Source organism: Leptonychotes weddellii, chromosome 7 (genome assembly GCF_054177405.1).
Source record: "Leptonychotes weddellii isolate Sample4059 chromosome 7, ASM5417740v2, whole genome shotgun sequence".
Classification (NCBI taxonomy): Eukaryota; Metazoa; Chordata; class Mammalia; order Carnivora; family Phocidae; genus Leptonychotes; species Leptonychotes weddellii.
Genome location: NC_138375.1, coordinates 21,738,974 through 21,753,169, shown reverse-complemented (window position 1 = coordinate 21,753,169; position 14,196 = coordinate 21,738,974).

The following is a 14,196-nucleotide window of genomic DNA, read 5'->3' as shown; positions in this document are numbered from 1 at the left end:
CCTCACACCAGTCGGAATGAGTAAAATTAACAAGTCAGGAAATGACAGATGTTGGCGGGGATGCAGAGAAAGGGGAACCCTCCTACACTGTTGGTGGGAATGCAAGCTGGTGCAGCCACTCTGGAAAACAGTATGGAGGTTCCTCAGAAAGTTGAAAATAGAGCTACCCTATGACCCAGCAATTGCACTACTGGGTATTTACCCCAAAGATACAAATGTAGTGATCCAAAGGGGCACGTGCACCCCGATGTTTATAGCAGCAATGTCCACAATAGCCAAACTATGGAAAAAGCCTAGATGTCCATCAACAGATGAATGGATAAAGAAGATGTTATACACACACACACACACACACACACACACACACACACACTGGAATATTATGCAGCCATCAGAAAATGAAATCTTGCCATTTGCAACAACATGGATGGAACTAGAGGGTATTATGCTAAGCAAAATAAGCCAATCAGAGAAAGGCAATTATCATATGCTCTCACTGATATGTGGAATTTGAGAAACAAAGCAGAGAATCATAGGGGAAGAGAGGAAAAAAAAGAAACAAGATGAAACCAGAGAGGGAGACAAACCATAAGAGACTCTTAATCACAGGAAACAAACTGAGGGTTGCTGGAGTGGAGGGGGGTGGGAGGGATGGGGCGGCTGGGTGATAGACACTGGGGAGGGTATGTGCTATGGTGAGCGCTGTGAATTGTGTAAGGCTGATGAATCACACACTTGTACCCCTGAAACTAATATATTATATGTTAATGATTAAAAAAATTAAACAACAAAATAAATAAATAAATGATAAAAAATAAACAAAATGGTGCATAAGAGAACTTTTTGGGGTGAAGGAAATGTGGTCTTTCTTAACTGAAGTGCTGCTTACATTGACATATATTTGTCAAAAGTCATCAAAGCTTATATATATATTAAGAATGTACATTTTACTTTCTGTGAACATACACATAAGTTCATTATTTTCATCTCCCTGGAAGAGGAGAGAAGGAATGCAAGGTGAAACAGAGATAATCATAAATAAATGAAGTATCAAGTCTCTGTGTGTACAATAAGGAAGAAGGACGGTTTACAAACTGTAATATCGTAAAGGTATGTGCATTAATTCTACCTTCTCATGAAAACATGTCAGAAGCATAAAGGCCAGTGTTTATACTAATAAAAGAAAATATATAAAGAAAATATATGTATCAATAGTTTTTTTTCCCTATGAACAGCTGTTGATGTTAGCAAATAATCTTTAGTTCATCTGAGTTTCCTCATATTTGCAATGTGAGACTAAACCTTGCAGGGTGTTAATGTGCTTATGTTGTAGGAGTTTGATTTCATTTGAGGAATATTATTTAGGTAATTAACATATTTTTTAAAGTTTACCTAAGTTATTTTTTTAATGTGGAGTGTTCAGAAAAACATTAGATTCCATCCAGTAGCTACATTGTTAAAAGAAATCAATTTGTCATGAAATTTAACCATCCCCTCTTCAAAATGTAGTCACTCTCTACATAATCCAATTGATGAGTTTCTGTGCGGTCTCAGTGAGAGTGTTCTAAAAGTTACCCAACAGTAGTGCTTTATAAATATATAAAAAGATGTATTTGATTGAGAGGGTGGCTGTTTGCACTGGGAGTATAAATAGTCAATAAGTATTAAGAGTTTTTTTTTTTTCCAGTTTCTTGGACAGAACAGTGTCCTCGGGTAGTTGAAAATGCCGTGAAATATTAAGGCCAAAGAATAGCTTTTGAGATTGAATCCTATCATACATCTTATCCATTTCTTACTCTCACAGAGCTGAACACACATACCAGAAGTATTTATTCCTGTTCACCAAGTGGAAATCACAAGGAATGACAGCCCACACTCTAGCAGGTATTCTCAACTGCAAAAATGAGCTCTGAGTCAATAACTACGAAATCACTGAGGTGTGTGCCAGGACCATCAGAGGCAACAGATTGTTAGGCCCAAGGAAAAATGGATATTGAAAGTAAATTCAATGAATTCGCTCAGAGATTTAAATTAGGGTGCCACATCTACAAGGTAAAGAATTGGCAGTTAAGAGAAGAATTTATTGGAGATCTTGGAAATGAAAAATATAACTACTGAATTAAAAAAAAATCAATAGGTGGGTTAAGTAGTAGAAGGCATATAGCTGAACAAAAATTAATGATGTGGAAAATTGGAGGAATTTTCTGAGCACACAGCACCCTGGGATAGAATGGAAAGTAAGTAGGAAAAGAAAAGAGGTTAGAATAGGTACAGAGGTTCTAACCTCTCTCTGGCAGAAGTTTGGAGTAAAGAATAAAGGCAAAGATAACAATGCAGTTATGGAAGATGTAAAAGCTGGGAATTTCTTATGATGAAAGAAAGAGAGGATCCTCTGATTACAAGACCTTATTAAGCACCAGTCAGGCTAAAAAAAAACAAAACAAAACATTGTGATAATTTTTTTTTCAAGACAGAAAATCCTAAAAGTTAGCAGAGTAAAGACATAAAGTACCTACACAGCAATAAGAATCAGATTGACTTCACGATTAATTTCATCAGTATTTTATTAAAAAAACAATGAGCATATTCTAAAAATTATTAAAGGAAAAAATGATTTTGTAAATTCTGTCTCCAAACTATTTATTTATTTATTTAATTTTATTATGTTATGTTAATCACCATACATTACATCTTCAGTTTTTTTTTTATTATGTTATGTTAATCACCATACATTACATCATTAGTTTTTGATGTAGTGTTCCATGATTCATTGTTGGTGTACAACACCCAGTGCTCCATTCAATACGTGCCCTCTTTAATATCCATCACCAGGCTAACCCTCTAGAAAAATGTACTCCCCTGAAGTTGAAAAGATGAATCCAGAAAGAAGAAAATAGGCTAAACACACACAGACACACAGACACACACACACACACACACACTGTTAAGCAAATAAATTCATTTTTGTACAAATAAACATTTAAAAGAATACATGTTTTTATACTGATCTAGAAGCAAAATGTAGGGAGTACAAAGTGGGGTGGTAGAAGGAAGTAAAATCTTGATGAAGTGCTTGCCTTGATAGGATAATGTTCATATGTTCTTATAAATGTATTACCATGATTAGTTTTGGCTGAGAGTAAAAGAAACTCAAAATAGCAATGGTTTAAGCAAGGGTGATATTTCTTTTTCTCACATGAAAATCTACAGTTAGACAATTCAGAACTGTTTGATGGATCTGCTCTACCACTTCCTGAGGGAGTTAATTTCCTTCTCTTTTGTCCTCACTCCATATCCAGCATTCTCAATTCACCCCATGGCTTAAGGTGTTGGTTCCAGTTTCAAATATCCATTATAGTCCATCCAGCAAGAATTAGGGGAGGAAAAATAAAGAGGTGGGGCATAGGGCACTCTTCAGTTGCCTTTTATTGAAACCTACACAAGATGCTTCAGCTTCAGTCTCCTTGGCAAGACTTTAGTCCAATGGCTCAACAACATACACTTGTACTGTGGTCTTTGGGTGGCTGTTTACCCACCTAAAAATCAGAGGGTACAGTACGATGGAAGAGAAGAACATTTATCACAGAACCAACAGCTCTCTTTGCCACAATGCCAAATAAGGTAAAGGAAAGAAAATGGGACAGAGAAAGCTTGATTAATCCAATGGAAGACTGAAAGAACTGGACAGGAAGCAAAGAGAAAGCATGATATATGAAAAACACAGACTATGGGAATTATCCTCATGGACACGTCTGAGTTTTTAATACCACTTGTTTTCCCTGTAGCATTTAGCATTGCTTATTTTTCCATTTTTATTTCCTCCCATGAATCTTGGGATTCTATTTCAATTCTCCTCCCCAAACTGTGAGTAACTTGAGATAAGTAATACTATTTTACTATTCTTGCCACCATTTCTTTAACATCGTAGGCACTCAACAAACATTAGTTTAATGATTATTAGAACAGGTAAATATATGAGAGATTGGGCTTAAGAAGGATAGCTCTCACTTATTACTTAGAAATCCACAGAGAAGGGCCATGCCTTTTAAGCCTCTTTAGATTCAATAGTGCCTGTTTCTCAAATGACAAATTAAAAAGATTTTGTAGTCCAGTGGGTAAACAAGTTCTCTGACCTAGATTATAAAGTAGACGCTGATAGGGAAAAAGGCCGGTGCATTCTTTGTCTTCAGCAATATAGATAAATCATTGATTTTTTTCTAATTATACCCAAATTCTGGGAGCTTATGACTTTTCTTATTAGTGCTGATATGATTTCATCTTTCCTGGAGGGGGATATTTAATTTTAGAAGGAAAATGAGGAATAGATTTTTGAATAAATATAATTTCTAATGAATGAAATGAAAATAATAAATGATGAATTTGCTGCAAACATTTTTACTATAAATGTCTATATATTGTGTGTGTGTGTGTGTGTGTGTGTTTGTGTGTGTTTGCATTTTCCCATGCACATATAATCTCTGGTGAAAAATTATATCTCAAGCTTTTGTAAAGAAATAAAGGCTTACCTATTCTTCTTTCTGGCAGGATAGTAATAAGATATTTCTAATAAACAGAGGGTGTGCTCTTCCGCTACACTGTTGAAGGTACTGCAGATACTGGTTCCAATTAGGAAAGATCCTGAGGAAGGGCCTAAAGGAAGCCTTATTCTATCCAGGATGGATAGAAACTGAAAGTACAAAGGACAGGGCAGCCTAGGTATAATTGTATTAATAGAAAGTTCAGAGAATTAGCACACAGGATATAGAAAGGAAAGGAAAGGCAGAGTTTATGGTGGGGGTTTGGAGTTTGTTATTGTGGCAGTGATTTTAAGAGTGAATATATATGTCAAACTCAATAAATTGTATAATTTAAATGGGTGCTGCTTATTGTTATTTAATTACCTGTCAATAAAGTTTCAAAAAGCAAAATAAATATTTTACTACCCCACCACAAACCTTTCCTTGGACTACCGAATACCATCATAGGAACACTAGACCTCTCACTAATGGCGGTAATAAGTAAGGTGTTAATAAGGGGCTGGGGACAGGGGATAGCTGGCTGCAGGAGGGAGCCAGCACTGTGCTTTATGGCCATAGAGGGATTTAAACCTACCATCATCCAGGCCAATTTTTCTATTTTGTATGATAAGAATAGAAAATACTCCACTTAAGCATGTACTTGTCACCTCAATGAGGCTTATTTCTCTTAAAAAAATAAAAAAAATAATAAAAAAAGGCAAGCAGTTGTTCTCTTATGTCTATTTTTCTTTCTCTCCTCCTCTTCCTTTCCAACCATCCCTTCTTGTACTTGTTACTATTCACTTCCATTTTATACAAATCTACTTTTTAACTTACATACACAAATAGATTTAGAGATAATTATGGTTGTAATTATGATTATGATGTGTGTGTAACATACTTATATTTCCTCGCTGTGCCAGATAAGAAGAGTTAGAACAAATGGCTATACTGAACACCCAGACCTGAATTTCTACTTACCATTCGCCACTGAAATGAACCATTACTTATTGCAGAAATGTCCAATTCCAGAACTGGGGTAGAAATGAATCTGGAACATCTTAATTGTGCCAGAAACTAAAGAAATGTTTAAAGAACAGTGGAGACATGTCAAAGTTCATTTGAAAGGGAACTGCCTTGGCTATGTCTGGAATAATTTAAGCATAAAAATAAATAATGATGGCAATGGATTTCATTCCATTGGGTAAAATAGGAATCAAGATTTCATACTGAAATAAATATTAGTTGGCTAGGGCTGCCATAACAAAGTATTACAGACTGGGTGGTTTAAATAACAGAAATTTCCTTTCTCATAATTCTAGAAGCTACAAGTTCAAGATCAGGGTATTAGAAGGGTTGGTTTCTTTTGAGGCCTCTCTCTTTGATTTGTAGATGGCAGTCTTCTCCCTGGGTCTTCACATGGTCTTTCAGGTGTGCAGTGTCTGTATACTAATGTACACTGGTAACAGTGGATTAGGACCCACCTTTATGAACTCATTTTAACTTAATTACCTCTTTAAATAGCCTATCCACAAATAAAGTCACCTTCTAAGATGTTGAAGCTTAAGATTTCAACATAAAATTTTAGAATAACATAATTCAGCCCATAACAAATTTAAAGGAAGATTCTTTAGCAAAATACTAATTAAAAGAAATATGTACAATGATTGAAATAGAAAATCTACGCTTGGCAAATATCAGAGTGATTATTGGTTTAGATGGTATAGTTGTCAATAGAGGCCAGAGTCGGTGGGTGGTTTGATGAGGAACCGAAAAACAGGATATTGGCTTAATATTAGAATATTCCTCACAATAACAATATTCAATTTCAAAAGGAGAAATGGTGACATTCTAGTGAAAAGACTTGAAGAACACCAATATGTCCGGGTGCTCAAGGTTAACACCACTTCCGACGAGATAGGTCAGGGTCCCACAGATGTGATGCATCAAGAAGAACAGCACAGGGGCCCCTGGGTGGCTCAGTCGTTAAGCATCTGCCTTTGGCTCAGGTCATGATCCCAGGACCCTGGGATCGAGCCCCGCGTCGGGCTCCGTGCTCAGACAGAAGCCTGCTTCTCCCTCTCCCACTCCCCCTGCTTGTGTTCTCTCTCTCTCTCTCTCTCTGTCAAATAAATAAATAAATAAATCCTAAAAAAGGAAAGAAGAACAGCATAATTTTGGTGATATTCTCACAAAATAAGCATGGCTTTATCAGATTTCTTGTCTTGAGGAAACATTGGATGGACCCAGGTTGAAAGAATTGATATAGAGGGCAGGCCTGTATTTTTAAAATAATAGGGGACATGAAAATGGAGGAAAACTGAGCAGCAATTCTATTTTTAAAATTTATTTATTATTATTTTTTTCAATGTAGTGTTCCATGATTCATTGTTTGTGTATAACACTCAGTGCTCCATGCAGTACGTGCCCTCCTTAATACCCATCACCGGGCTCATCCATCCCCCCACCTCCCTCCCCTCTAGAACCCTCAGTTTGTTTCTCAGATTCCATAGTGGAAAATGAGGATAGGACAATTAACCGTAACCTGTGCTTTTGGATGGGACACTGAACCATAAAGGAAAAATATCTTGCTGGGACCAGTGGAAAAATATAAATGGAGTCTGTGGATTGGATTGTAGTTTGTTTCAACACTGATTTCCCCAATTGGAAGATTGTATGGGGATGAGTAAGAGAGTGTCTTTGCTTTGAGGAAAAACACTAAAGTATTAATAGCTTGCTCTAAAATGATTCAGAAAAAGACCAACTGATGATATTGTATATGTGTGTATTTGTTTGTGTATGAAAGAAATGTCATTAAGGGCGCCTGGGTGGCTCAGTCGTTAAGCGTCTGCCTTCGGCTCAGGTCATGATCTCAGGGTCCTGGGATCGAGCCCCACATCGGGCTCCCTGCTCGGCGGGAAGCCTGCTTCTCCCTCTCCCCCTCCCCCTGCTTGTGTTCCCTCTCTCGCTGTGTCTCTCTCTGTCAAATAAATAAATAAAATCTTTAAAAAAAAAGAAATGTCATTAAATGCTTAAAATTGGGAAATATCAGTGAAAAAAGATATGAGAAAATCTTTGTATTATATTTACAAATGTTTGTATATATACTTTAAAAGCTTTAAAATAAAACTTCTAGTAGGCATATCATTCTTACTGATATTTGCCACATATTCATCAATTAATCAAAGGGAATTTTGTTTTAATATATTTTTCTTCGCTTAGACTAATTCAGTAACTTCAAGATTCTGTCCAACTTCTGCTTAATTAGACTAATTGGACAAAAGTTAAACACATTTCATAAATTATTCATTGAAATTTAGTATTAATTATATAATCATCCAAGCCAGTGCATTGTTATCAGTAGATCTTGCCTTAGAACTGAAATAAAAAACATCATAGTTTTAAATAGATATAACAAATTCATTCGAAAAAGTACCAGAACTCCTGATTGTTGTTTTTAATGGAATCGTGTCTGCTCTTGGCAATGGATATGAGTCTTTTAGTTCCAGCTTCTAAACTAATAATGCTGTATGCAGCTCATTAATCCATATCTACCAAGCTTTCACTCTGACAAATTAAGACATATTTTGGCCACCTTGATTATGAAACATTTTTTAAAGTATATCAAATAATGGTCCTTGCTCCTTGGAAGAAATTTCTTAGTATTATTATCATACTGGCCAGCACTGCAAACCCCTAATATTTTATCTTCCTCTTTATGTGCATTTAAAAGGATGCCTTTGACAGGCATTAAAATAAAAAAATGCAGATCTACCTAATATTCAAATCAAGGTTTTAAACTAGTCTCATATTCTAAAGAATTAGGTTAATATTTATGAAAGTAAAGTGATGATTATCCAATTTGTACTTTCAGTATTTTTTTTTTAAGATTTTATTTATTTATTTGACAGAGAGAGACACAGCGAGAGAGGGAACACAAGCAGGGAGAGTGGGAGAGGGAGAAGCAGGCTTCCCGCAGAGCAGGGAGCCTGATGTGGGGCTCGATCCCAGGACCCTGGGATCATGACCTGAGCCAAAGGCAGACGCTTAACAACTGAGCCACCCAGGCAGCCCTGTATTTTCAGTATTTGTTGATGGTGCCATGGTATTAATAGAATGGAAAGACTTTCAGAAATTAAAAAGATGTTAGAATCTATAAAAATGAGACCAAAAATCAGTGATAACTATTTCTTTTATTTCCTCTGCATCAAGATTGTCTTTATCCTCTCATATTCTCTAAGATGAGGGCAATCAAACTACTGATTGCGAGAAATTTTTATTTGAGATGCCTGTTTATCAATGGTTCCTTATAAAATTATCATTGTTATACTCATAATATCACAATCTGGATAGAAAATATACTACCAAAAATAAATGTTCCATTTATTTCTTATACATTTGACATTCACGAGGAGGCAGGCTATGTGCTGCTGTTGTCGTTTTTCATGGATTATCTCATTGAGCAGTCACTCTGACAGGATGTAATATTCATTAATATTACCCTAATTTTAACGATGAGGAAACAGAGGATCAGAGAGATCGTGCAATATTCCTAACATCACACAGCTAGAAGTGAGAGGGAAACCAGGATAAAATCACTTCACATATCTTAACAATATGTAATTTTAACCATTTTGATTGATTTTATTACTGCAAAAAGTTTAGGAACCTATATTCGTTAATGGTTAAACTCCTTATTATTGATTAATTTAATTAGTTTGATTTAAAATTCATGCAAATATTCCCCAGAGTAGAACTAGAGAAATCATATTGGTAATCTCTGTAATGTCAAGGAATAATCTTTTTTTTCATTTTTGGAAATGAAAATACTATTAATATTAATCATGTCCTAAAAATCAAAGTTAAATACTATTAGGCCATTTATTTCTTGTTCAGTTTGGAAATGAATAAGGAAATGAATATGCATTTTTAACATATGCAGAGTATCCTAAAATACGACACCTATGTATTTTCTGTGAGAATTTATTGACTCTTCCCCAAACCATAGTTGTTTAATCCATGTTTACTTAAGCATTAATTATTTTAATTTTCTGAATGTAACATATATATAGGAAGGAACACAGATCATGAGCACAGATCATGAGTGAGAACTAGAGGCCTCTCCAGCAATTCTCTGAATTGCTCTCATTGTCTCCAGAGGTAATCTCACACTTGGACTTGTAATAACTTACTTTAGTTCTGCCTGTTTGGGGAATATAAGTAAATGCAATGATACATTGTCTATTCTACTGAGTCTGGCTTATTTTAGAATAATGTTTATGAGATTTATCAATTTTAAAGGTCAATCAATGCAATTCACGACCTTAACAATATAAAGGGGCAATAAACAAATGGTGATAAAATAATAGATTCAGAAAAAGCACTTGACAACATTCAAAAAGTAGTTCATGATAAACATTTAACAAACTGGGAATAGAAGGAAAGAATTCTTAGTTAAAATGCACACAGATGTCATCATTTTGCAATGAATCTTCATTTTCAAAACCAAAATTACATAGTGTTGTTAAATAACAGGTGGCTAAGTTTAATCAGTATCATTATTGTTATGTTATATTGCTATATTTTAGGTGGTGAAGTTGATATATTTTATTACTATTTTAATACCATTTATTTAAGAGATAATTCATAGTTTCTTAATATTAGTTGCAGACTATTAGTTTCCTAGGGTTGTCATAACAAATTACCACAAATTGGATGGTTTATAATGGAAACTTATTATCTTAGAGTTCTGGAGGCTGGGAACATAAAATCAAGGTGTTGGCAGAATCATGCTCATTCCTTAGGCTCTGGGAAAGAATCCTTCTTTGTTTCTTCCCAGTTTTTGGTGGTTTCTGGTAATTGCTGGCATCCCTTGGCTTGTAAGCACAACATTCCAGTTTCTGATTTTGCTGTCACATAACTTTCTACCTTTGAACCTCTCTGTGTCTTCACATGGTCTTCTTATAAGGAGACTAGTCATTTCATCCTAATCTGATATAAACTCATATTAACTAATTATATCTGCAAATATTTTATTTCCAAATAAAATATTTTACTTTATTCATACTTTACATTCCAGGTGAATGTGAGTTTTTGGAGGACACTGTTCAACTCAGCAAAAAGACTTTCTAAGAGATTCAGAACTATCATTTTCTATTGGCTTTAAATATCTTCAAAAATATAGACAGTATTTTTTAAATTAAATTAAGGCAATAGTGAATGATTTTATAAAAGAATATTCAACGTTAATGTCATGTTACACTCTCAATTACTCATTTTTAAATATTAATGACTATCAAAAGTTTATGATATGCCAATATTTATAAAGAGATAATTATTTCTATAATTGTACTACAATAATTTCTTTGTTATATTCTATATTAGTGAAATGTTTTCAAATTCTAATGTATTCCTATGGTATGGAGAGGAGTTGAATTTGCCACCTTAAAATATGCCTCTTTGGCTTAAGGATTATTTTAGGCTAATTATTTTTAAGGAATGCAGATATAGAAAAAGCTCTGAAAACTGAGAAGTTACCCTTTTGTAAAAGACATGTACATTTATAAGGGAAATCCCCATTTATAAGGGTGTCTCCCTCTCTCTGCCAGGAAGAAAAAGATGACTGACTGGTTCTAGAAACTCTTGTCAGTAGAGAAGACAATGACCTAAATATGCATAAAAATCTTGTTTCTTGTGCTTTTCCTAGTAGCTGCAATAGCTCTCCCCTGCAAATCTTTCCTTGTTAGCTGAAGCTGGTATTTGGAGGTGATGGTGTGAGCCATTTTGGAGAGTTACTCGTTTTTTCTGGGTATCTGCGATGTGTACGCGAGTACACAGGTTGTTAAATTTCTGTTTGCTTTTCTTTTGCTACTCTGTCTTTCATTAAGGGGAGTCTCAGCCACGAGCATTGAAGGATAAAGGGAAAATTGGTTTTCTTCTCCTATAGGTTCTTGATCCTAATGTCCTCCATACAATGATGGATTAATATTATTAGATTCTTATATTCTGTAATTACTCTTGATCTGATTGTCTTGGGCCAAGGTGATAACACACTGTCATATAAAATGGTAATATTTATATATACACATACACACATATCTTATTTTTCATCAAGGTTTTGCAAACTTCTTTGTATATAAAGATATGCAATATCCGAATCTAAAATTGTCGTTAATCTTTAAATAATAAGGTTAATTCTCATACTGTGATTCATTATTTCAGCAACTTATTTCATTTTCCCAATTCTCAGACATGGCTATTTTGAAATAAATCTTATGTATATTTTTGGTTTTTAAAAATAATTACATGCTCTGTATTATATCTAGAAAATATTACATTATAACATTTATGTTATTAAATTATTTATCAAAGCAGAATAAATTTAGGAAACAAGAGAAAATAAAAATGTGCCCTTTCAAACAAAATGACATCTTTATATAATCTAGAGTAGAATTAATTATGTAATTCGTAGCCCATGTTCTATCAAACAGATGCCATCAAAGTTCGCAACTAATCACTGGAAAGACAGAAAAACAATTTAGATGTTTATTTTCCTTTTTTTAATTGATATTTAAAAATTATCGTGTATAAAGAAACAGCAGGATTATTTTTCATTAAATATCAAATGAGTGGGGATTATTTACACAAATTGGTGAATAAAGAAAGAAAAAAAGCTGATTACTGAATACATTATTTTGCCAGAAACTGTTTTGACATAATGGAGACACAGTCATTTACGCCAGGCTAATTATAAAAATTTTGACAATTAACATAACACATAACAGTAATTGGAAACATTTTGTGATTCATTATTGAATGACACAAATTTGATTTATCAATATATTGTTGAATTATGCATGTATTCACACCCTTCTCTCATCGAAAACTGTTTTTCTAATTTTATTTTCTTGTTTATTAAATTGACTTACAGGGAATATTTAGTAACTCTGAATGACACACTATATATTTTATTTTTATAATGAACAACTTTATTAAACATGTAAATAGTTGGAAATATTAGTTGGAAAGATATTCTAAAGAATATTTTTATGATGGTTATTTAATTATTATTCCTAAGACCCTACTTTCTTAGCAGGACCTGCTCTTAAATTTCTTATTTCCTTAAAACTAAGAAGATACTGGTTAGATATATAACATGAAGGTGCTCTTTGGTATTGTTTCTATGCTTCAAAAACTATTCTGCTATCTACCTCTGCTGAATAAGTATTCTATTGTTTTTAAGCTGAAGAGTTGCCAATGAAACTATTATAACATCTGGAAAGAAAGTATTAATATTTCAAATAGGTATTTCTTAAAGTCGTAACTATAGACTGTAGTTTCACTTGTCCAATGGAGTAACACATAGATGAAGTTTATAGATATATTTTAATCCTATGCCAAATTAAGTAGGAAGCAATCTTAAGATTTGCTTAAATTGTTATGTTTCAGGAGACAGCTTTCATATAGAAAGAAAACTATGCCATACATAGCATAAAGACTTAATATGTGGGAGCTTCCATTCTGGTAGGGGAGAATAGACATACTTTTCACTGCCTTCCTACAAGTAAGAACCCTGCACATTATGTATAAATTAAACATAAGATTCTGGAAAGTATTCTTTGTAAAAATATTCTCTTAAATATTTGCTTCAGAAAGCAGTGATTTTTTAAACTTTTGTGCAGTTTATTTATTGATGCTTTTAAAAGAATTAAGGCTTTCTAAATCTTAAGATTATTTATGAAGTGATGTCCTGTATAAGAAATGCCTCCTTTTACAACTCCACTCCCCATTCATGCTAGCATCCTGTTTTCAGGATACCTTAGGAAACTGAGATTTAATGTTTTGAGGAAGAGAGTGCCACAGACTACCATTTCCAGACTTAATCACAGAGGGAATAACTTCCTTCCAAGATCTTAAAAACTTATTTATTCTTGCTCCTCGGATAATCCGTTTTCTCAAGGAACTTTGAAGAATATACTGCTTTGGAAGATGATTATAGAACGTTCTACATATTTTAAATATTAAGCTGATAGTATAGCTAATAATAGCCGTCAAGCTTTTATCATGAATTTTAAATTGTCTATTAGAAAAGAAATGCCCACTCAGCATTGGTAGGACATCACAACTTTGTTGACACATATTTCAAGGTAACACAGGAGAGTCCACTCACGTTCTCTTTGTGTCCAGTTAAGAAAAATGGCATAGTGGATAGAATGATAGGGAAAGAGAATACAAATGAGAAGTCATGAAATCCTCTATGCTAACACAAACAATACCTCCTATTAAATTGTTTTTTCTGTATCTATTTCTTAGAAATTGTAAACCAGTCTTGGATGCAATGGTGATAAAGCTGTCAGAGACCCTCCTATTTAGAAAACTTAGTCAAGGTAATTTCATTCTAGTACATTTTAAGTTCACCTACACAGCATTTAGTTAGTCTTCATTATGGAGCAATGTGAATTATTCCTTTTTTGACATAATACAAATTATCAGTTTTTTTAATTTGTAGAAAATACAGAAGTAAAATCAGTAAATATAGCAACTGGTTTAATAGGAGACCATGTAGAACTAAAGAAAACATTAATTAATTGTTCTATTCCCATGGTAACATTTTCTCATTCTATTATATTATCTACTAATATTAAAAATAGAAAAGGATATAACAAATGCCTCTTGCCAC